Below are 26,056 nucleotides of genomic sequence, written 5' to 3'. Positions count from 1 at the left end.
AATCGATAACTAAAACTATAAATGTAGCTCTTCTTACTGGGCGATTGCATCAACTTAGATGCTTCTCCTGTGTTCTACTGTGCTGCTTGTATTGTCCCCACATACCGCAGCACGCGACAAGGGCTGGCAGACCATAAATGTAACCGTTTCAGAGAGAAATGCGACCAATGTGACGATCTCGCGTTATATCGATTCGATGGTGAATGACGAAAGACGGAGATTTTCTAAGGTTTTTACTACATATTAACACTTTTCACATTTTCTCGTGTTTCGTGGCTGCCAGTCCTCGGTTCATGCAAAATCTTAAGGTCCTCGGTCATGTCCAAGGCACCAAACCGACCAGTAATTCAATAATCGATAACTAAAACTATAAATGTACCTCTTCTTACTGGGCGATTGCATCAACTTAGATGCTTCTCCTGTGTTCTACTGTGCTGCTTGTATTGTCCCCACATAACCCAGCACGCGACAAGGGCTGGCAGACCATAAATGTAACCGTTTCAGAGAGAAATGCGACCAACGTGACGATCTCGCGTTATATCGATTCAATGGTGAATGACGAAACACGGAGATTTTCTAAGGTTTTTACTACATATTAACACTTTTCACATTTTCTCGTGTTACGTGGCTGCCAGTCCTCGGTTCATGCAAAATCTTAAGGTCCTCGGTCATGTCCAAGGCACCAAACCGACCAATAATTCAATAATCGATAACTAAAATCATAAATGTAGCTCTTCTTACTGGGCCATTGCATCAACTTAGATGCTTCTCCTGTGTTCTACTGTGCTGCTTGTATTGTCCCCACATACCGCAGCACGCGACAAGGGCTGGCAGACCATAAATGTAACCGTTTCAGAGAGAAATGCGACCAATGTGACGATCTCGCGTTATATCGATTCGATGGTGAATGACGAAACACGGAGATTTTCTAAGGTTTTTACTACATATTAACACTTTTCACATTTTCTCGTGTTACGTGGCTGCCAGTCCTCGGTTCATGCAAAATCTTAAGGTCCTCGGTCATGTCCAAGGCACCAAACCGACCAATAATTCAATAATCGATAACTAAAACTATAAATGTAGCTCTTCTTACTGGGCGATTGCATCAACTTAGATGCTTCTCCTGTGTTCTACTGTGCTGCTTGTATTGTCCCCACATACCGCAGCACGCGACAAGGGCTGGCAGACCATAAATGTAACCGTTTCAGAGAGAAATGCGACCAATGTGACGATCTCGCGTTATATCGATTCGATGGTGAATGACGAAACACGGAGATTTTCTAAGGTTTTTACTACATATTAACACTTTTCACATTTTCTCGTGTTACGTGGCTGCCAGTCCTCGGTTCATGCAAAAGCTTAAGGTCCTAGGTCATGTCCAAGGCACCAAACCGACCAATAATTCAATAATCGATAACTAAAACTATAAATGTAGCTCTTCTTACTGGGCGATTGCATCAACTTAGATGCTTCTCCTGTGTTCTACTGTGCTGCTTGTATTGTCCCCACACAACCCAGCACGCGACAAGGGCTGGCAGACCATAAATCGTTTCAGAGAGAAATGCGACCAATGTGACGATCTCGCGTTATATCGATTCGATGGTGAATGACGAAACACAGAGATTTTCTAAGGTTTTTACTACATATTAACACTTTTCACATTTTCTCGTGTTACGTGGCTGCCAGTCCTCGGTTCATGCAAAATCTTAAGTTCCTCGGTCATGTCCAAGGCACCAAACCGACCAATAATTCAGTAATCGATAACTAAAACTATAAATGTAGCTCTTCTTACTGGGCGATTGCATCAACTTAGATGCTTCTCCTGTGTTCTACTGTGCTGCTTGTATTGTCCCCACATACCGCAGCACGCGACAAGGGCTGGCAGACCATAAATGTAACCGTTTCAGAGAGAAATGCGACCAATGTGACGATCTCGCGTTATATCGATTCGATGGTGAATGACGAAACACGGAGATTTTCTAAGGTTTTTACTACATATTAACACTTTTCACATTTTCTCGTGTTACGTGGCTGCCAGTCCTCGGTTCATGCAAAATCTTAAGGTCCTCGGTCATGTCCAAGGCACCAAACCGACCAATAGTTCAATAATCGATAACTAAAACTATAAATGTAGCTCTTCTTACTGGGCGATTGCATCAACTTAGATGCTTCTCCTGCGTTCTACTGTGCTGCTTGTATTGTCCCCACATAACCCAGCACGCGACAAGGGCTGGCAGACCATAAATGTAACCGTTTCAGAGAGAAATGCGACCAATGTGACGATCTCGCGTTATATCGATTCGATGGTGAATGACGAAACACGGAGATTTTCTAAGGTTTTTACTACATATTAACACTTTTCACATTTTCTCGTGTTACGTGGCTGCCAGTCCTCGGTTCATGCAAAATCTTAAGGTCCTCGGTCATGTCCAAGGCACCAAACCGACCAATAATTCAATAATCGATAACTAAAACTATAAATGTAGCTCTTCTTACTGGGCGATTGCATCAACTTAGATGCTTCTCCTGCGTTCTACTGTGCTGCTTGTATTGTCCCCACATAACCCAGCACGCGACAAGGGCTGGCAGACCATAAATGTAACCGTTTCAGAGAGAAATGCGACCAATGTGACGATCTCGCGTTATATCGATTCGATGGTGAATGACGAAACACGGAGATTTTCTAAGGTTTTTACTACATATTAACACTTTTCACATTTTCTCGTGTTACGTGGCTGCCAGTCCTCGGTTCATGCAAAATCTTAAGGTCCTCGGTCATGTCCAAGGCACCAAACCGACCAATAATTCAGTAATCGATAACTAAAACTATAAATGTAGCTCTTCTTACTGGGCGATTGCATCAACTTAGATGCTTCTCCTGTGTTCTACTGTGCTGCTTGTATTGTCCCCACATACCGCAGCACGCGACAAGGGCTGGCAGACCATAAATGTAACCGTTTCAGAGAGAAATGCGACCAATGTGGCGATCTCGCGTTATATCGATTCGATGGTGAATGACGAAACACGGAGATTTTCTAAGGTTTTTACTTCATATTAACACTTTTCACATTTTCTCGTGTTACGTGGATGCCAGTCCTCGGTTCATGCAAAATCTTAAGGTCCTCGGTCATGTCCAAGGCACCAAACCGACCAATAATTCAATAATCGATAACTAAAACTATAAATGTAGCTCTTCTTACTGGGCGATTGCATCAACTTAGATGCTTCTCCTGTGTTCTACTGTGCTGCTTGTATTGTCCCCACATACCGCAGCACGCGACAAGGGCTGGCAGACCATAAATGTAACCGTTTCAGAGAGAAATGCGAACCAATGTGACGATCTCGCGTTATATCGATTCGATGGTGAATGACGAAACACGGAGATTTTCTAAGGTTTTTACTACATATTAACACTTTTCACATTTTCTCGTGTTACGTGGCTGCCAGTCCCCGGTTCATGCAAAATCTTAAGGTCCTCGGTCATGTCCAAGGCACCAAACCGACCAATAATTCAGTAATCGATAACTAAAACTATAAATGTAGCTCTTCTTACTGGGCGATTGCATCAACTTAGATGCTTCTCCTGTGTTCTACTGTGCTGCTTGTATTGTCCCCACATACCGCAGCACGCGACAAGGGCTGGCAGACCATAAATGTAACCGTTTCAGAGAGAAATGCGACCAATGTGACGATCTCGCGTTATATCGATTCGATGGTGAATTACGAAACACGGAGATTTTCTAAGGTTTTTACTTCATATTAACACTTTTCACATTTTCTCGTGTTACGTGGATGCCAGTCCTCGGTTCATGCAAAATCTTAAGGTCCTCGGTCATGTCCAAGGCACCAAACCGACCAATAATTCAATAATCGATAACTAAAACTATAAATGTAGCTCTTCTTACTGGGCGATTGCATCAACTTAGATGCTTCTCCTGTGTTCTACTGTGCTGCTTGTATTGTCCCCACATACCGCAGCACGCGACAAGGGCTGGCAGACCATAAATGTAACCGTTTCAGAGAGAAATGCGACCAATGTGACGATCTCGCGTTATATCGATTCGATGGTGAATGACGAAACACGGAGATTTTCTAAGGTTTTTACTACATATTAACACTTTTCACATTTTCTCGTGTTACGTGGCTGCCAGTCCTCGGTTCATGCAAAATCTTAAGGTCCTCGGTCATGTCCAAGGCACCAAACCGACCAATAATTCAGTAATCGATAACTAAAACTATAAATGTAGCTCTTCTTACTGGGCGATTGCATCAACTTAGATGCTTCTCCTGTGTTCTACTGTGCTGCTTGTATTGTCCCCACATACCGCAGCACGCGACAAGGGCTGGCAGACCATAAATGTAACCGTTTCAGAGAGAAATGCGACCAATGTGACGATCTCGCGTTATATCGATTCGATGGTGAATGACGAAACACGGAGATTTTCTAAGGTTTTTACTACATATTAACACTTTTCACATTTTCTCGTGTTACGTGGCTGCCGGTCCTCGGTTCATGCAAAATCTTAAGGTCCTCGGTCATGTCCAAGGCACCAAACCGACCAATAATTCAATAATCGATAACTAAAACTATAAATGTAGCTCTTCTTACTGGGCGATTGCATCAACTTAGATGCTTCTCCTGTGTTCTACTGTGCTGCTTGTATTGTCCCCACATACCGCAGCACGCGACAAGGGCTGGCAGACCATAAATGTAACCGTTTCAGAGAGAAATGCGACCAATGTGACGATCTCGCGTTATATCGATTCGATGGTGAATGACGAAACACGGAGATTTTCTAAGGCTTTTACTACATATTAACACTTTTCACATTTTCTCGTGTTACGTGGCTGCCAGTCCCCGGTTCATGCAAAATCTTAAGGTCCTCGGTCATGTCCAAGGCACCAAACCGACCAATAATTCAGTAATCGATAACTAAAACTATAAATGTAGCTCTTCTTACTGGGCGATTGCATCAACTTAGATGCTTCTCCTGTGTTCTACTGTGCTGCTTGTATTGTCCCCACATACCGCAGCACGCGACAAGGGCTGGCAGACCATAAATGTAACCGTTTCAGAGAGAAATGCGGCCAATGTGACGATCTCGCGTTATATCGATTCGATGGTGAATGACGAAACACGGAGATTTTCTAAGGTTTTTACTTCATATTAACACTTTTCACATTTTCTCGTGTTACGTGGATGCCAGTCCTCGGTTCATGCAAAATCTTAAGGTCCTCGGTCATGTCCAAGGCACCAAACCGACCAATAATTCAATAATCGATAACTAAAACTATAAATGTAGCTCTTCTTACTGGGCGATTGCATCAACTTAGATGCTTCTCCTGTGTTCTACTGTGCTGCTTGTATTGTCCCCACATACCGCAGCACGCGACAAGGGCTGGCAGACCATAAATGTAACCGTTTCAGAGAGAAATGCGACCAATGTGACGATCTCGCGTTATATCGATTCGATGGTGAATGACGAAACACGGAGATTTTCTAAGGTTTTTACTACATATTAACACTTTTCACATTTTCTCGTGTTACGTGGCTGCCAGTCCTCGGTTCATGCAAAATCTTAAGGTCCTCGGTCATGTCCAAGGCACCAAACCGACCAATAATTCAGTAATCGATAACTAAAACTATAAATGTAGCTCTTCTTACTGGGCGATTGCATCAACTTAGATGCTTCTCCTGTGTTCTACTGTGCTGCTTGTATTGTCCCCACATACCGCAGCACGCGACAAGGGCTGGCAGACCATAAATGTAACCGTTTCAGAGAGAAATGCGACCAATGTGACGATCTCGCGTTATATCGATTCGATGGTGAATGACGAAACACGGAGATTTTCTAAGGTTTTTACTACATATTAACACTTTTCACATTTTCTCGTGTTACGTGGCTGCCGGTCCTCGGTTCATGCAAAATCTTAAGGTCCTCGGTCATGTCCAAGGCCCCAAACCGACCAATAATTCAATAATCGATAACTAAAACTATAAATGTAGCTCTTCTTACTGGGCGATTGCATCAACTTAGATGCTTCTCCTGTGTTCTACTGTGCTGCTTGTATTGTCCCCACATACCGCAGCACGCGACAAGGGCTGGCAGACCATAAATGTAACCGTTTCAGAGAGAAATGCGGCCAATGTGACGATCTCGCGTTTTATCGATTCGATGGTGAATGACGAAACACGGAGATTTTCTAAGGTTTTTACTTCATATTAACACTTTTCACATTTTCTCGTGTTACGTGGATGCCAGTCCTCGGTTCATGCAAAATCTTAAGGTCCTCGGTCATGTCCAAGGCACCAAACCGACCAATAATTCAATAATCGATAACTAAAACTATAAATGTAGCTCTTCTTACTGGGCGATTGCATCAACTTAGATGCTTCTCCTGTGTTCTACTGTGCTGCTTGTATTGTCCCCACATACCGCAGCACGCGACAAGGGCTGGCAGACCATAAATGTAACCGTTTCAGAGAGAAATGCGACCAATGTGACGATCTCGCGTTATATCGATTCGATGGTGAATGACGAAACACGGAGATTTTCTAAGGTTTTTACTACATATTAACACTTTTCACATTTTCTCGTGTTACGTGGCTGCCAGTCCTCGGTTCATGCAAAATCTTAAGGTCCTCGGTCATGTCCAAGGCACCAAACCGACCAATAATTCAGTAATCGATAACTAAAACTATAAATGTAGCTCTTCTTACTGGGCGATTGCATCAACTTAGATGCTTCTCCTGTGTTCTACTGTGCTGCTTGTATTGTCCCCACATACCGCAGCACGCGACAAGGGCTGGCAGACCATAAATGTAACCGTTTCAGAGAGAAATGCGACCAATGTGACGATCTCGCGTTATATCGATTCGATGGTGAATGACGAAACACGGAGATTTTCTAAGGTTTTTACTACATATTAACACTTTTCACATTTTCTCGTGTTACGTGGCTGCCGGTCCTCGGTTCATGCAAAATCTTAAGGTCCTCGGTCATGTCCAAGGCCCCAAACCGACCAATAATTCAATAATCGATAACTAAAACTATAAATGTAGCTCTTCTTACTGGGCGATTGCATCAACTTAGATGCTTCTCCTGTGTTCTACTGTGCTGCTTGTATTGTCCCCACATACCGCAGCACGCGACAAGGGCTGGCAGACCATAAATGTAACCGTTTCAGAGAGAAATGCGACCAATGTGACGATCTCGCGTTATATCGATTCGATGGTGAATGACGAAACACGGAGATTTTCTAAGGCTTTTACTACATATTAACACTTTTCAAATTTTCTCGTGTTACGTGGCTGCCAGTCCCCGGTTCATGCAAAATCTTAAGGTCCTCGGTCATGTCCAAGGCACCAAACCGACCAATAATTCAGTAATCGATAACTAAAACTATAAATGTAGCTCTTCTTACTGGGCGATTGCATCAACTTAGATGCTTCTCCTGTGTTCTACTGTGCTGCTTGTATTGTCCCCACATACCGCAGCACGCGACAAGGGCTGGCAGACCATAAATGTAACCGTTTCAGAGAGAAATGCGGCCAATGTGACGATCTCGCGTTATATCGATTCGATGGTGAATTACGAAACACGGAGATTTTCTAAGGTTTTTACTACATATTAACACTTTTCACATTTTCTCGTGTTACGTGGCTGCCAGTCCTCGGTTCATGCAAAATCTTAAGGTCCTCGGTCATGTCCAAGGCACCAAACCGACCAATAATTCAATAATCGATAACTAAAACTATAAATGTAGCTCTTCTTACTGGGCGATTGCATCAACTTAGATGCTTCTCCTGTGTTCTACTGTGCTGCTTGTATTGTCCCCACATACCGCAGCACGCGACAAGGGCTGGCAGACCATAAATGTAACCGTTTCAGAGAGAAATGCGACCAATGTGACGATCTCGCGTTATATCGATTCGATGGTGAATGACGAAACACGGAGATTTTCTAAGGCTTTTACTACATATTAACACTTTTCAAATTTTCTCGTGTTACGTGGCTGCCAGTCCCCGGTTCATGCAAAATCTTAAGGTCCTCGGTCATGTCCAAGGCACCAAACCGACCAATAATTCAGTAATCGATAACTAAAACTATAAATGTAGCTCTTCTTACTGGGCGATTGCATCAACTTAGATGCTTCTCCTGTGTTCTACTGTGCTGCTTGTATTGTCCCCACATACCGCAGCACGCGACAAGGGCTGGCAGACCATAAATGTAACCGTTTCAGAGAGAAATGCGGCCAATGTGACGATCTCGCGTTATATCGATTCGATGGTGAATGACGAAACACGGAGATTTTCTAAGGTTTTTACTACATATTAACACTTTTCACATTTTCTCGTGTTACGTGGCTGCCAGTCCTCGGTTCATGCAAAATCTTAAGGTCCTCGGTCATGTCCAAGGCACCAAACCGACCAATAATTCAATAATCGATAACTAAAACTATAAATGTAGCTCTTCTTACTGGGCGATTGCATCAACTTAGATGCTTCTCCTGTGTTCTACTGTGCTGCTTGTATTGTCCCCACATACCGCAGCACGCGACAAGGGCTGGCAGACCATAAATGTAACCGTTTCAGAGAGAAATGCGACCAATGTGACGATCTCGCGTTATATCGATTCGATGGTGAATGACGAAACACGGAGATTTTCTAAGGTTTTTACTACATATTAACACTTTTCACATTTTCTCGTGTTACGTGGCTGCCGGTCCTCGGTTCATGCAAAATCTTAAGGTCCTCGGTCATGTCCAAGGCCCCAAACCGACCAATAATTCAATAATCGATAACTAAAACTATAAATGTAGCTCTTCTTACTGGGCGATTGCATCAACTTAGATGCTTCTCCTGTGTTCTACTGTGCTGCTTGTATTGTCCCCACATACCGCAGCACGCGACAAGGGCTGGCAGACCATAAATGTAACCGTTTCAGAGAGAAATGCGGCCAATGTGACGATCTCGCGTTTTATCGATTCGATGGTGAATGACGAAACACGGAGATTTTCTAAGGTTTTTACTTCATATTAACACTTTTCACATTTTCTCGTGTTACGTGGATGCCAGTCCTCGGTTCATGCAAAATCTTAAGGTCCTCGGTCATGTCCAAGGCACCAAACCGACCAATAATTCAATAATCGATAACTAAAACTATAAATGTAGCTCTTCTTACTGGGCGATTGCATCAACTTAGATGCTTCTCCTGTGTTCTACTGTGCTGCTTGTATTGTCCCCACATACCGCAGCACGCGACAAGGGCTGGCAGACCATAAATGTAACCGTTTCAGAGAGAAATGCGACCAATGTGACGATCTCGCGTTATATCGATTCGATGGTGAATGACGAAACACGGAGATTTTCTAAGGTTTTTACTACATATTAACACTTTTCACATTTTCTCGTGTTACGTGGCTGCCAGTCCTCGGTTCATGCAAAATCTTAAGGTCCTCGGTCATGTCCAAGGCACCAAACCGACCAATAATTCAGTAATCGATAACTAAAACTATAAATGTAGCTCTTCTTACTGGGCGATTGCATCAACTTAGATGCTTCTCCTGTGTTCTACTGTGCTGCTTGTATTGTCCCCACATACCGCAGCACGCGACAAGGGCTGGCAGACCATAAATGTAACCGTTTCAGAGAGAAATGCGACCAATGTGACGATCTCGCGTTATATCGATTCGATGGTGAATGACGAAACACGGAGATTTTCTAAGGTTTTTACTACATATTAACACTTTTCACATTTTCTCGTGTTACGTGGCTGCCGGTCCTCGGTTCATGCAAAATCTTAAGGTCCTCGGTCATGTCCAAGGCCCCAAACCGACCAATAATTCAATAATCGATAACTAAAACTATAAATGTAGCTCTTCTTACTGGGCGATTGCATCAACTTAGATGCTTCTCCTGTGTTCTACTGTGCTGCTTGTATTGTCCCCACATACCGCAGCACGCGACAAGGGCTGGCAGACCATAAATGTAACCGTTTCAGAGAGAAATGCGACCAATGTGACGATCTCGCGTTATATCGATTCGATGGTGAATGACGAAACACGGAGATTTTCTAAGGCTTTTACTACATATTAACACTTTTCAAATTTTCTCGTGTTACGTGGCTGCCAGTCCCCGGTTCATGCAAAATCTTAAGGTCCTCGGTCATGTCCAAGGCACCAAACCGACCAATAATTCAGTAATCGATAACTAAAACTATAAATGTAGCTCTTCTTACTGGGCGATTGCATCAACTTAGATGCTTCTCCTGTGTTCTACTGTGCTGCTTGTATTGTCCCCACATACCGCAGCACGCGACAAGGGCTGGCAGACCATAAATGTAACCGTTTCAGAGAGAAATGCGGCCAATGTGACGATCTCGCGTTATATCGATTCGATGGTGAATTACGAAACACGGAGATTTTCTAAGGTTTTTACTACATATTAACACTTTTCACATTTTCTCGTGTTACGTGGCTGCCAGTCCTCGGTTCATGCAAAATCTTAAGGTCCTCGGTCATGTCCAAGGCACCAAACCGACCAATAATTCAATAATCGATAACTAAAACTATAAATGTAGCTCTTCTTACTGGGCGATTGCATCAACTTAGATGCTTCTCCTGTGTTCTACTGTGCTGCTTGTATTGTCCCCACATACCGCAGCACGCGACAAGGGCTGGCAGACCATAAATGTAACCGTTTCAGAGAGAAATGCGACCAATGTGACGATCTCGCGTTATATCGATTCGATGGTGAATGACGAAACACGGAGATTTTCTAAGGCTTTTACTACATATTAACACTTTTCAAATTTTCTCGTGTTACGTGGCTGCCAGTCCCCGGTTCATGCAAAATCTTAAGGTCCTCGGTCATGTCCAAGGCACCAAACCGACCAATAATTCAGTAATCGATAACTAAAACTATAAATGTAGCTCTTCTTACTGGGCGATTGCATCAACTTAGATGCTTCTCCTGTGTTCTACTGTGCTGCTTGTATTGTCCCCACATACCGCAGCACGCGACAAGGGCTGGCAGACCATAAATGTAACCGTTTCAGAGAGAAATGCGGCCAATGTGACGATCTCGCGTTATATCGATTCGATGGTGAATGACGAAACACGGAGATTTTCTAAGGTTTTTACTACATATTAACACTTTTCACATTTTCTCGTGTTACGTGGCTGCCAGTCCTCGGTTCATGCAAAATCTTAAGGTCCTCGGTCATGTCCAAGGCACCAAACCGACCAATAATTCAATAATCGATAACTAAAACTATAAATGTAGCTCTTCTTACTGGGCGATTGCATCAACTTAGATGCTTCTCCTGTGTTCTACTGTGCTGCTTGTATTGTCCCCACATACCGCAGCACGCGACAAGGGCTGGCAGACCATAAATGTAACCGTTTCAGAGAGAAATGCGACCAATGTGACGATCTCGCGTTATATCGATTCGATGGTGAATGACGAAACACGGAGATTTTCTAAGGTTTTTACTACATATTAACACTTTTCACATTTTCTCGTGTTACGTGGCTGCCAGTCCTCGGTTCATGCAAAATCTTAAGGTCCTCGGTCATGTCCAAGGCACCAAACCGACCAATAATTCAATAATCGATAACTAAAACTATAAATGTAGCTCTTCTTACTGGGCGATTGCATCAACTTAGATGCTTCTCCTGTGTTCTACTGTGCTGCTTGTATTGTCCCCACATACCGCAGCACGCGACAAGGGCTGGCAGACCATAAATGTAACCGTTTCAGAGAGAAATGCGACCAATGTGACGATCTCGCGTTATATCGATTCGATGGTGAATGACGAAACACGGAGATTTTCTAAGGTTTTTACTACATATTAACACTTTTCACATTTTCTCGTGTTACGTGGCTGCCAGTCCTCGGTTCATGCAAAATCTTAAGGTCCTCGGTCATGTCCAAGGCACCAAACCGACCAATAATTCAGTAATCGATAACTAAAACTATAAATGTAGCTCTTCTTACTGGGCGATTGCATCAACTTAGATGCTTCTCCTGTGTTCTACTGTGCTGCTTGTATTGTCCCCACATACCGCAGCACGCGACAAGGGCTGGCAGACCATAAATGTAACCGTTTCAGAGAGAAATGCGACCAATGTGACGATCTCGCGTTATATCGATTCGATGGTGAATGACGAAACACGGAGATTTTCTAAGGTTTTTACTACATATTAACACTTTTCACATTTTCTCGTGTTACGTGGCTGCCAGTCCTCGGTTCATGCAAAATCTTAAGGTCCTCGGTCATGTCCAAGGCAACAAACCGACCAATAATTCAATAATCGATAACTAAAACTATAAATGTAGCTCTTCTTACTGGGCGATTGCATCAACTTAGATGCTTCTCCTGTGTTCTACTGTGCTGCTTGTATTGTCCCCACATACCGCAGCACGCGACAAGGGCTGGCAGACCATAAATGTAACCGTTTCAGAGAGAAATGCGACCAATGTGACGATCTCGCGTTATATCGATTCGATAGTGAATGACGAAACACCGAGATTTTCTAAGGTTTTTACTACATATTAACACTTTTCACATTTTCTCGTGTTTCGTGGCTGCCAGTCCTCGGTTCATGCAAAATCTTAAGGTCCTCGGTCATGTCCAAGGCACCAAACCGACCAATAATTCAATAATCGATAACTAAAACTATAAATGTAGCTCTTCTTACTGGGCGATTGCATCAACTTAGATGCTTCTCCTGTGTTCTACTGTGCTGCTTGTATTGTCCCCACATACCGCAGCACGCGACAAGGGCTGGCAGACCATAAATGTAACCGTTTCAGAGAGAAATGCGACCAATGTGACGATCTCGCGTTATATCGATTCGATGGTGAATGACGAAACACGGAGATTTTCTAAGGTTTTTACTACATATTAACACTTTTCACATTTTCTCGTGTTACGTGGCTGCCAGTCCTCGGTTCATGCAAAATCTTAAGGTCCTCGGTCATGTCCAAGGCACCAAACCGACCAATAATTCAGTAATCGATAACTAAAACTATAAATGTAGCTCTTCTTACTGGGCGATTGCATCAACTTAGATGCTTCTCCTGTGTTCTACTGTGCTGCTTGTATTGTCCCCACATACCGCAGCACGCGACAAGGGCTGGCAGACCATAAATGTAACCGTTTCAGAGAGAAATGCGACCAATGTGACGATCTCGCGTTATATCGATTCGATGGTGAATGACGAAACACGGAGATTTTCTAAGGTTTTTACTACATATTAACACTTTTCACATTTTCTCGTGTTACGTGGCTGCCAGTCCTCGGTTCATGCAAAATCTTAAGGTCCTCGGTCATGTCCAAGGCACCAAACCGACCAATAATTCAGTAATCGATAACTAAAACTATAAATGTAGCTCTTCTTACTGGGCGATTGCATCAACGTAGATGCTTCTCCTGTGTTCTACTGTGCTGCTTGTATTGTCCCCACATACCGCAGCACGCGACAAGGGCTGGCAGACCATAAATGTAACCGTTTCAGAGAGAAATGCGACCAATGTGACGATCTCGCGTTATATCGATTCGATGGTGAATGACGAAACACGGAGATTTTCTAAGGTTTTTACTACATATTAACACTTTTCACATTTTCTCGTGTTACGTGGCTGCCAGTCCTCGGTTCATGCAAAATCTTAAGGTCCTCGGTCATGTCCAAGGCACCAAACCGACCAATAATTCAATAATCGATAACTAAAACTATAAATGTAGCTCTTCTTACTGGGCGATTGCATCAACTTAGATGCTTCTCCTGTGTTCTACTGTGAGCTTGTATTGTCCCCACATACCGCAGCACGCGACAAGGGCTGGCAGACCATAAATGTAACCGTTTCAGAGAGAAATGCGACCAATGTGACGATCTCGCGTTATATCGATTCGATGGTGAATGACGAAACACGGAGATTTTCTAAGGTTTTTACTACATATTAACACTTTTCACATTTTCTCGTGTTACGTGGCTGCCGGTCCTCGGTTCATGCAAAATCTTAAGGTCCTCGGTCATGTCCAAGGCACCAAACCGACCAATAATTCAATAATCGATAACTAAAACTATAAATGTAGCTCTTCTTACTGGGCGATTGCATCAACTTAGATGCTTCTCCTGTGTTCTACTGTGCTGCTTGTATTGTCCCCACATACCGCAGCACGCGACAAGGGCTGGCAGACCATAAATGTAACCGTTTCAGAGAGAAATGCGACCAATGTGACGATCTCGCGTTATATCGATTCGATGGTGAATTACGAAACACGGAGATTTTCTAAGGTTTTTACTACATATTAACACTTTTCACATTTTCTCGTGTTACGTGGCTGCCAGTCCTCGGTTCATGCAAAATCTTAAGGTCCTCGGTCATGTCCAAGGCACCAAACCGACCAATAATTCAATAATCGATAACTAAAACTATAAATGTAGCTCTTCTTACTGGGCGATTGCATCAACTTAGATGCTTCTCCTGTGTTCTACTGTGCTGCTTGTATTGTCCCCACATACCGCAGCACGCGACAAGGGCTGGCAGACCATAAATGTAACCGTTTCAGAGAGAAATGCGACCAATGTGACGATCTCGCGTTATATCGATTCGATAGTGAATGACGAAACACCAAGATTTTCTAAGGTTTTTACTACATATTAACACTTTTCACATTTTCTCGTGTTTCGTGGCTGCCAGTCCTCGGTTCATGCAAAATCTTAAGGTCCTCGGTCATGTCCAAGGCACCAAACCGACCAATAATTCAATAATCGATAACTAAAACTATAAATGTAGCTCTTCTTACTGGGCGATTGCATCAACTTAGATGCTTCTCCTGTGTTCTACTGTGCTGCTTGTATTGTCCCCACATACCGCAGCACGCGACAAGGGCTGGCAGACCATAAATGTAACCGTTTCAGAGAGAAATGCGACCAATGTGACGATCTCGCGTTATATCGATTCGATGGTGAATGACGAAACACGGAGATTTTCTAAGGTTTTTACTACATATTAACACTTTTCACATTTTCTCGTGTTACGTGGCTGCCAGTCCTCGGTTCATGCAAAATCTTAAGGTCCTCGGTCATGTCCAAGGCACCAAACCGACCAATAATTCAGTAATCGATAACTAAAACTATAAATGTTGCACTTCTTACTGGGCGATTGCATCAACTTAGATGCTTCTCCTGTGTTCTACTGTGCTGCTTGTATTGTCCCCACATACCGCAGCACGCGACAAGGGCTGGCAGACCATAAATGTAACCGTTTCAGAGAGAAATGCGACCAATGTGACGATCTCGCGTTATATCGATTCGATGGTGAATGACGAAACACGGAGATTTTCTAAGGTTTTTACTACATATTAACACTTTTCACATTTTCTCGTGTTACGTGGGTACCAGTCCTCGGTTCATGCAAAATCTTAAGGTCCTCGGTCATGTCCAAGGCACCAAACCGACCAATAATTCAATAATCGATAACTAAAACTATAAATGTAGCTCTTCTCACTGGGCGATTGCATCAACTTAGATGCTTCTCCTGTGTTCTACTGTGCTGCTTGTATTGTCCCCACATACCGCAGCACGCGACAAGGGCTGGCAGACCATAAATGTAACCGTTTCAGAGAGAAATGCGACCAATGTGACGATCTCGCGTTATATCGATTCGATGGTGAATGACGAAACACGGAGATTTTCTAAGGTTTTTACTACATATTAACACTTTTCACATTTTCTCGTGTTACGTGGCTGCCAGTCCTCGGTTCATGCAAAATCTTAAGGTCCTCGGTCATGTCCAAGGCACCAAACCGACCAATAATTCAATAATCGATAACTAAAACTATAAATGTAGCTCTTCTTACTGGGCGATTGCATCAACTTAGATGCTTCTCCTGTGTTCTACTGTGCTGCTTGTATTGTCCCCACATACCGCAGCACGCGACAAGGGCTGGCAGACCATAAATGTAACCGTTTCAGAGAGAAATGCGACCAATGTGACGATCTCGCGTTATATCGATTCGATGGTGAATGACGAAACACGGAGATTTTCTAAGGTTTTTACTACATATTAACACTTTTCACATTTTCTCGTGTTACGTGGCTGCCGGTCCTCGGTTCATGCAAAATCTTAAGGTCCTCGGTCATGTCCTAGGCACCAAACCGACCAATAATTCAATAATCGAAAACTAAAACTATAAATGTAGCTCTTCTTACTGGGCGATTGCATCAACTTAGATGCTTCTCCTGTGTTCTACTGTGCTGCTTGTATTGTCCCCACATACCGCAGCACGCGACAAGGGCTGGCAGACCATAAATGTAACCGTTTCAGAGAGAAATGCGACCATGTGACGATCTCGCGTTATATCGATTCGATGGTGAATGACGAAACACGGAGATTTTCTAAGGTTTTTACTACATATTAACACTTTTCACATTTTCTCGTGTTACGTGGCTGCCAGTCCTCGGTTCATGCATAATCTTAAGGTCCTCGGTCATGTCCAAGGCACCAAACCGACCAATAATTCAGTAATCGATAACTAAAACTATAAATGTAGCTCTTCTTACTGGGCGATTGCATCAACTTAGATGCTTCTCCTGTGTTCTACTGTGCTGCTTGTATTGTCCCCACATACCGCAGCACGCGACAAGGGCTGGCAGACCATAAATGTAACCGTTTCAGAGAGAAATGCGACCAATGTGACGATCTCGCGTTATATCGATTCGATGGTGAATGACGAAACACGGAGATTTTCTAAGGTTTTTACTACATATTAACACTTTTCACATTTTCTCGTGTTACGTGGCTGCCGGTCCTCGGTTCATGCAAAATCTTAAGGTCCTCGGTCATGTCCAAGGCACCAAACCGACCAATAATTCAATAATCGATAACTAAAACTATAAATGTAGCTCTTCTTACTGGGCGATTGCATCAACTTAGATGCTTCTCCTGTGTTCTACTGTGCTGCTTGTATTGTCCCCACATACCGCAGCACGCGACAAGGGCTGGCAGACCATAAATGTAACCGTTTCAGAGAGAAATGCGACCAATGTGACGATCTCGCGTTATATCGATTCGATGGTGAATGACGAAACACGCAGATTTTCTAAGGTTTTTACTACATATTAACACTTTTCACATTTTCTCGTGTTACGTGGCTGCCAGTCCTCGGTTCATGCAAAATCTTAAGGTCCTCGGTCATGTCCAAGGCACCAAACCGACCAATAATTAAGTAATCGATAACTAAAACTATAAATGTAGCTCTTCTTACTGGGCGATTGCATCAACTTAGATGCTTCTCCTGTGTTCTACTGTGCTGCTTGTATTGTCCCCACATACCGCAGCACGCGACAAGGGCTGGCAGACCATAAATGTAACCGTTTCAGAGAGAAATGCGACCAATGTGACGATCTCGCGTTATATCGATTCGATGGTGAATGACGAAACACGGAGATTTTCTAAGGTTTTTACTACATATTAACACTTTTCACATTTTCTCGTGTTACGTGGCTGCCAGTCCTCGGTTCATGCAAAATCTTAAGGTCCTCGGTCATGTCCAAGGCACCAAACCGACCAATAATTCAGTAATCGATAACTAAAACTATAAATGTAGCTCTTCTTACTGGGCGATTGCATCAACTTAGATGCTTCTCCTGTGTTCTACTGTGCTGCTTGTATTGTCCCCACATACCGCAGCACGCGACAAGGGCTGGCAGACCATAAATGTAACCGTTTCAGAGAGAAATGCGGCCAATGTGACGATCTCGCGTTATATCGATTCGATGGTGAATGACGAAACACGGAGATTCTCTAAGGTTTTTACTACATATTAACACTTTTCACATTTTCTCGTGTTACGTGGCTGCCAGTCCTCGGTTCATGCAAAATCTTAAGGTCCTCGGTCATGTCCAAGGCACCAAACCGACCAATAATTCAATAATCGATAACTAAAACTATAAATGTAGCTCTTCTTACTGGGCGATTGCATCAACTTAGATGCTTCTCCTGTGTTCTACTGTGCTGCTTGTATTGTCCCCACATACCGCAGCACGCGACAAGGGCTGGCAGACCATAAATGTAACCGTTTCAGAGAGAAATGCGACCAATGTGACGATCTCGCGTTATATCGATTCGATGGTGAATGACGAAACACGGAGATTTTCTAAGGTTTTTACTACATATTAACACTTTTCACATTTTCTCGTGTTACGTGGCTGCCAGTCCTCGGTTCATGCAAAATCTTAAGGTCCTCGGTCATGTCCAAGGCACCAAACCGACCAATAATTAAGTAATCGATAACTAAAACTATAAATGTAGCTCTTCTTACTGGGCGATTGCATCAACTTAGATGCTTCTCCTGTGTTCTACTGTGCTGCTTGTATTGTCCCCACATACCGCAGCACGCGACAAGGGCTGGCAGACCATAAATGTAACCGTTTCAGAGAGAAATGCGACCAATGTGACGATCTCGCGTTATATCGATTCGATGGTGAATGACGAAACACGGAGATTTTCTAAGGTTTTTACTACATATTAACACTTTTCACATTTTCTCGTGTTACGTGGCTGCCAGTCCTCGGTTCATGCAAAATCGTAAGGTCCTCGGTCATGTCCAAGGCACCAAACCGACCAATAATTCAGTAATCGATAACTAAAACTATAAATGTAGCTCTTCTTACTGGGCGATTGCATCAACTTAGATGCTTCTCCTGTGTTCTACTGTGCTGCTTGTATTGTCCCCACATACCGCAGCACGCGACAAGGGCTGGCAGACCATAAATGTAACCGTTTCAGAGAGAAATGCGGCCAATGTGACGATCTCGCGTTATATCGATTCGATGGTGAATGACGAAACACGGAGATTTTCTAAGGTTTTTACTACATATTAACACTTTTCACATTTTCTCGTGTTACGTGGCTGCCAGTCCTCGGTTCATGCAAAATCTTAAGGTCCTCGGTCATGTCCAAGGCACCAATCCGACCAATAATTCAATAATCGATAACTAAAACTATAAATGTAGCTCTTCTTACTGGGCGATTGCATCAACTTAGATGCTTCTCCTGTGTTCTACTGTGCTGCTTGTATTGTCCCCACATACCGCAGCACGCGACAAGGGCTGGCAGACCATAAATGTAACCGTTTCAGAGAGAAATGCGACCAATGTGACGATCTCGCGTTATATCGATTCGATGGTGAATGACGAAACACGGAGATTTTCTAAGGTTTTTACTACATATTAACACTTTTCACATTTTCTCGTGTTACGTGGCTGCCAGTCCTCGGTTCATGCAAAATCTTAAGGTCCTCGGTCATGTCCAAGGCACCAAACCGACCAATAATTCAATAATCGATAACTAAAACTATAAATGTAGCTCTTCTTACTGGGCGATTGCATCAACTTAGATGCTTCTCCTGTGTTCTACTGTGCTGCTTGTATTGTCCCCACATACCGCAGCACGCGACAAGGGCTGGCAGACCATAAATGTAACCGTTTCAGAGAGAAATGCGACCAATGTGACGATCTCGCGTTATATCGATTCGATGGTGAATGACGAAACACGGAGATTTTCTAAGGTTTTTACTACATATTAACACTTTTCACATTTTCTCGTGTTACGTGGCTGCCAGTCCTCGGTTCATGCAAAATCTTAAGGTCCTCGGTCATGTCCAAGGCACCAAACCGACCAATAATTAAGTAATCGATAACTAAAACTATAAATGTAGCTCTTCTTACTGGGCGATTGCATCAACTTAGATGCTTCTCCTGTGTTCTACTGTGCTGCTTGTATTGTCCCCACATACCGCAGCACGCGACAAGGGCTGGCAGACCATAAATGTAACCGTTTCAGAGAGAAATGCGACCAATGTGACGATCTCGCGTTATATCGATTCGATGGTGAATGACGAAACACGGAGATTTTCTAAGGTTTTTACTACATATTAACACTTTTCACATTTTCTCGTGTTACGTGGCTGCCAGTCCTCGGTTCATGCAAAATCTTAAGGTCCTCGGTCATGTCCAAGGCACCAAACCGACCAATAATTCAGTAATCGATAACTAAAACTATAAATGTAGCTCTTCTTACTGGGCGATTGCATCAACTTAGATGCTTCTCCTGTGTTCTACTGTGCTGCTTGTATTGTCCCCACATACCGCAGCACGCGACAAGGGCTGGCAGACCATAAATGTAACCGTTTCAGAGAGAAATGCGGCCAATGTGACGATCTCGCGTTATATCGATTCGATGGTGAATGACGAAACACGGAGATTTTCTAAGGTTTTTACTACATATTAACACTTTTCACACTTTCTCGTGTTACGTGGCTGCCAGTCCTCGGTTCATGCAAAATCTTAAGGTCCTCGGTCATGTCCAAGGCACCAAACCGACCAATAATTCAATAATCGATAACTAAAACTATAAATGTAGCTCTTCTTACTGGGCGATTGCATCAACTTAGATGCTTCTCCTGTGTTCTACTGTGCTGCTTGTATTGTCCCCACATACCGCAGCACGCGACAAGGGCTGGCAGACCATAAATGTAACCGTTTCAGAGAGAAATGCGACCAATGTGACGATCTCGCGTTATATCGATTCGATGGTGAATGACGAAACACGGAGATTTTCTAAGGTTTTTACTACATATTAACACTTTTCACATTTTCTCGTGTTACGTGGCTGCCAGTCCTCGGTTCATGCAAAATCTTAAGGTCCTCGGTCATGTCCAAGGCACCAATCCGACCAATAATTCAGTAATCGATAACTAAAACTATAAATGTAGCTCTTCTTACTGGGCGATTGCATCAACTTAGATGCTTCTCCTGTGTTCTACTGTGCTGCTTGTATTGTCCCCACATACCGCAGCACGCGACAAGGGCTGGCAGACCATAAATGTAACCGTTTCAGAGAGAAATGCGACCAATGTGACGATCTCGCGTTATATCGATTCGATGGTGAATGACGAAACACGGAGATTTTCTAAGGTTTTTACTACATATTAACACTTTTCACATTTTCTCGTGTTACGTGGCTGCCAGTCCTCGGTTCATGCAAAATCTTAAGGTCCTCGGTCATGTCCAAGGCACCAAACCGACCAATAATTCAGTAATCGATAACTAAAACTATAAATGTAGCTCTTGTTACTGGGCGATTGCATCAACTTAGATGCTTCTCCTGTGTTCTACTGTGCAGCTTGTATTGTCCCCTCATACCGCAGCACGCGACAAGGGCTGGCACCCCATAAATGTAACCGTTTCAGAGAGAAATGCGACCAATGTGACGATCTCGCGTTATATCGATTCGATGGTGAATGACGAAACACGGAGATTTTCTAAGGTTTTTACTACATATCAACACTTTTCACATTTTCTCGTGTTACGTGGCTGCCAGTCCTCGGTTCATGCAAAATCTTAAGGTCCTCGGTCATGTCCAAGGCACCAAACCGACCAATAATTCAGTAATCGATAACTAAAACTATAAATGTAGCTCTTCTTACTGGGTGATTGCATCAACTTAGATGCTTCTCCTGTGTTCTACTGTGCTGCTTGTATTGTCCCCACATACCGCAGCACGCGACAAGGGCTGGCAGACCATAAATGTAACCGTTTCAGAGAGAAATGCGACCAATGTGACGATCTCGCGTTATATCGATTCGATGGTGAATGACGAAACACGGAGATTTTCTAAGGTTTTTACTACATATTAACACTTTTCACATTTTCTCGTGTTACGTGGCTGCCAGTCCTCGGTTCATGCAAAATCTTAAGGTCCTCGGTCATGTCCAAGGCACCAAACCGACCAATAATTAAGTAATCGATAACTAAAACTATAAATGTAGCTCTTCTTACTGGGCGATTGCATCAACTTAGATGCTTCTCCTGTGTTCTACTGTGCTGCTTGTATTGTCCCCACATACCGCAGCACGCGACAAGGGCTGGCAGACCATAAATGTAACCGTTTCAGAGAGAAATGCGACCAATGTGACGATCTCGCGTTATATCGATTCGATGGTGAATGACGAAACACGGAGATTTTCTAAGGTTTTTACTACATATTAACACTTTTCACATTTTCTCGTGTTACGTGGCTGCCAGTCCTCGGTTCATGCAAAATCTTAAGGTCCTCGGTCATGTCCAAGGCACCAAACCGACCAATAATTCAATAATCGATAACTAAAACTATAAATGTAGCTCTTCTTACTGGGCGATTGCATCAACTTAGATGCTTCTCCTGTGTTCTACTGTGCTGCTTGTATTGTCCCCACATACCGCAGCACGCGACAAGGGCTGGCAGACCATAAATGTAACCGTTTCAGAGAGAAATGCGACCAATGTGACGATCTCGCGTTATATCGATTCGATAGTGAATGACGAAACACCGAGATTTTCTAAGGTTTTTACTACATATTAACACTTTTCACATTTTCTCGTGTTTCGTGGCTGCCAGTCCTCGGTTCATGCAAAATCTTAAGGTCCTCGGTCATGTCCAAGGCACCAAACCGACCAATAATTCAATAATCGATAACTAAAACTATAATGTAGCTCTTCTTACTGGGCGATTGCATCAACTTAGATGCTTCTCCTGTGTTCTACTGTGCTGCTTGTATTGTCCCCACATACCGCAGCACGCGACAAGGGCTGGCAGACCATAAATGTAACCGTTTCAGAGAGAAATGCGACCAATGTGACGATCTCGCGTTATATCGATTCGATGGTGAATGACGAAACACGGAGATTTTCTGAGGTTTTTACTACATATTAACACTTTTCACATTTTCTCGTGTTACGTGGCTGCCAGTCCTCGGTTCATGCAAAATCTTAAGGTCCTCGGTCATGTCCAAGGCACCAAACCGACCAATAATTCAGTAATCGATAACTAAAACTATAAATGTAGCTCTTCTTACTGGGCGATTGCATCAACGTGGATGCTTCTCCTGTGTTCTACTGTGCTGCTTGTATTGTCCCCACATACCGCAGCACGCGACAAGGGCTGGCAGACCATAAATGTAACCGTTTCAGAGAGAAATGCGACCAATGTGACGATCTCGCGTTATATCGATTCGATGGTGAATGACGAAACACGGAGATTTTCTAAGGTTTTTACTACATATTAACACTTTTCACATTTTCTCGTGTTACGTGGCTGCCAGTCCTCGGTTCATGCAAAATCTTAAGGTCCTCGGGCATGTCCAAGGCACCAAACCGACCAATAATTCAATAATCGATAACTAAAACTATAAATGTAGCTCTTCTTACTGGGCGATTGCATCAACTTAGATGCTTCTCCTGTGTTCTACTGTGCTGCTTGTATTGTCCCCACATACCGCAGCACGCGACAAGGGCTGGCAGACCATAAATGTAACCGTTTCAGAGAGAAATGCGACCAATGTGACGATCTCGCGTTATATCGATTCGATGGTGAATGACGAAACACGGAGATTTTCTAAGGTTTTTACTACATATTAACACTTTTCACATTTTCTCGTGTTACGTGGCTGCCAGTCCTCGGTTCATGCAAAATCTTAAGGTCCTCGGTCATGTCCAAGGCACCAAACCGACCAATAATTCAGTAATCGATAACTAAAACTATAAATGTAGCTCTTCTTACTGGGCGATTGCATCAACTTAGATGCTTCTCCTGTGTTCTACTGTGCTGCTTGTATTGTCCCCACATACCGCAGCACGCGACAAGGGCTGGCAGACCATAAATGTAACCGTTTCAGAGAGAAATGCGACCAATGTGACGATCTCGCGTTATATCGATTCGATGGTGAATGACGAAACACGGAGATTTTCTAAGGTTTTTACTACATATTAACACTTTTCACATTTTCTCCTGTTACGTGGCTGCCAGTCCTCAGATCATGCAAAATCTTAAGGTCCTCGGTCATGTCCAAGGCACCAAACCGACCAATAATTCAATAATCGATAACTAAAACTATAAATGTAGCTCTTCTTACTGGGCGATTGCATCAACTTAGATGCTGCTCCTGTGTTCTACTGTGCTGCTTGTATTGTCCCCACATACCGCAGCACGCGACAAGGGCTGGCAGACCATAAATGTAACCGTTTCAGAGAGAAATGCGACCAATGTGACGATCTCGCGTTATATCGATTCGATGGTGAATGACGAAACACGGAGATTTTCTAAGGTTTTTACTACATATTAACACTTTTCACATTTTCTCGTGTTACGTGGCTGCCAGTCCTCGGTTCATGCAAAATCTTAAGGTCCTCGGTCATGTCCAAGGCACCAAACCGACCAATAATTCAATAATCGATAACTAAAACTATAAATGTAGCTCTTCTTACTGGGCGATTGCATCAACTTAGATGCTGCTCCTGTGTTCTACTGTGCTGCTTGTATTGTCCCCACATACCGCAGCACGCGACAAGGGCTGGCAGACCATAAATGTAACCGTTTCAGAGAGAAATGCGACCAATGTGACGATCTCGCGTTATATCGATTCGATGGTGAATGACGAAACACGGAGATTTTCTAAGGTTTTTACTACATATTAACACTTTTCACATTTTCTCGTGTTACGTGGCTGCCAGTCCTCGGTTCATGCAAAATCTTAAGGTCCTCGGTCATGTCCAAGGCACCAAACCGACCAATAATTCAATAATCGATAACTAAAACTATAAATGTAGCTCTTCTTACTGGGCGATTGCATCAACTTAGATGCTTCCCCTGCGTTCTACTGTGCTGCTTGTATTGTCCCCACATACAGCAGCACGCGACAAGGGCTGGCAGACCATAAATGTAACCGTTTCAGAGAGAAATGCGACCAATGTCACGATCTCGCGTTATATCGATTCGATGGTGAATGACGAAACACGGAGATTATCTAAGGTTTTTACTACATATTAACACTTTTCACATTTTCTCGTGTTTCGTGGCTGCCAGTCCTCGGTTCAGGCAAAATCTTAAGGTCCTCGGTCATGTCCAAGGCACCAAACCGACCAATAATTCAATAATCGATAACTAAAACTATAAATGTAGCTCTTCTTACTGGGCGATTGCATCAACTTAGATGCTTCTCCTGTGTTCTACTGTGCTGCTTGTATTGTCCCCACATACCGCAGCACGCGACAAGGGCTGGCAGACCATAAATGTAACCGTTTCAGAGAGAAATGCGACCAATGTGACGATCTCGCGTTATATCGATTCGATGGTGAATGACGAAACACGGAGATTTTCTAAGGTTTTTACTACATATTAACACTTTTCACATTTTCTCGTGTTACGTGGCTGCCAGTCCTCGGTTCATGCAAAATCTTAAGGTCCTCGGTCATGTCCAAGGCACCAAACCGACCAATAATTCAGTAATCGATAACTAAAACTATAAATGTAGCTCTTCTTACTGGGCGATTGCATCAACTTAGATGCTTCTCCTGTGTTCTACTGTGCTGCTTGTATTGTCCCCACATACCGCAGCACGCGACAAGGGCTGGCAGACCATAAATGTAACCGTTTCAGAGAGAAATGCGACCAATGTGACGATCTCGCGTTATATCGATTCGATGGTGAATGACGAAACACGGAGATTTTCTAAGGTTTTTACTACATATTAACACTTTTCACATTTTCTCGTGTTACGTGGCTGCCAGTCCTCGGTTCATGCAAAATCTTAAGGTCCTCGGTCATGTCCAAGGCACCAAACCGACCAATAATTCAGTAATCGATAACTAAAACTATAAATGTAGCTCTTCTTACTGGGCGATTGCATCAACTTAGATGCTTCTCCTGTGTTCTACTGTGCTGCTTGTATTGTCCCCACATACCGCAGCACGCGACAAGGGCTGGCAGACCATAAATGTAACCGTTTCAGAGAGAAATGCGACCAATGTGACGATCTCGCGTTATATCGATTCGATGGTGAATGACGAAACACGGAGATTTTCTAAGGTTTTTACTACATATTAACACTTTTCACATTTTCTCGTGTTACGTGGCTGCCAGTCCTAGGTTCATGCAAAATCTTAAGGTCCTCGGTCATGTCCAAGGCACCAAACCGACCAATAATTCAATAATCGATAACTAAAA

Source organism: Schistocerca nitens, chromosome 12 (assembly GCF_023898315.1).
Source record: "Schistocerca nitens isolate TAMUIC-IGC-003100 chromosome 12, iqSchNite1.1, whole genome shotgun sequence".
Classification (NCBI taxonomy): Eukaryota; Metazoa; Arthropoda; class Insecta; order Orthoptera; family Acrididae; genus Schistocerca; species Schistocerca nitens.
Note: the sequence above shows the minus strand (reverse complement) of the source record.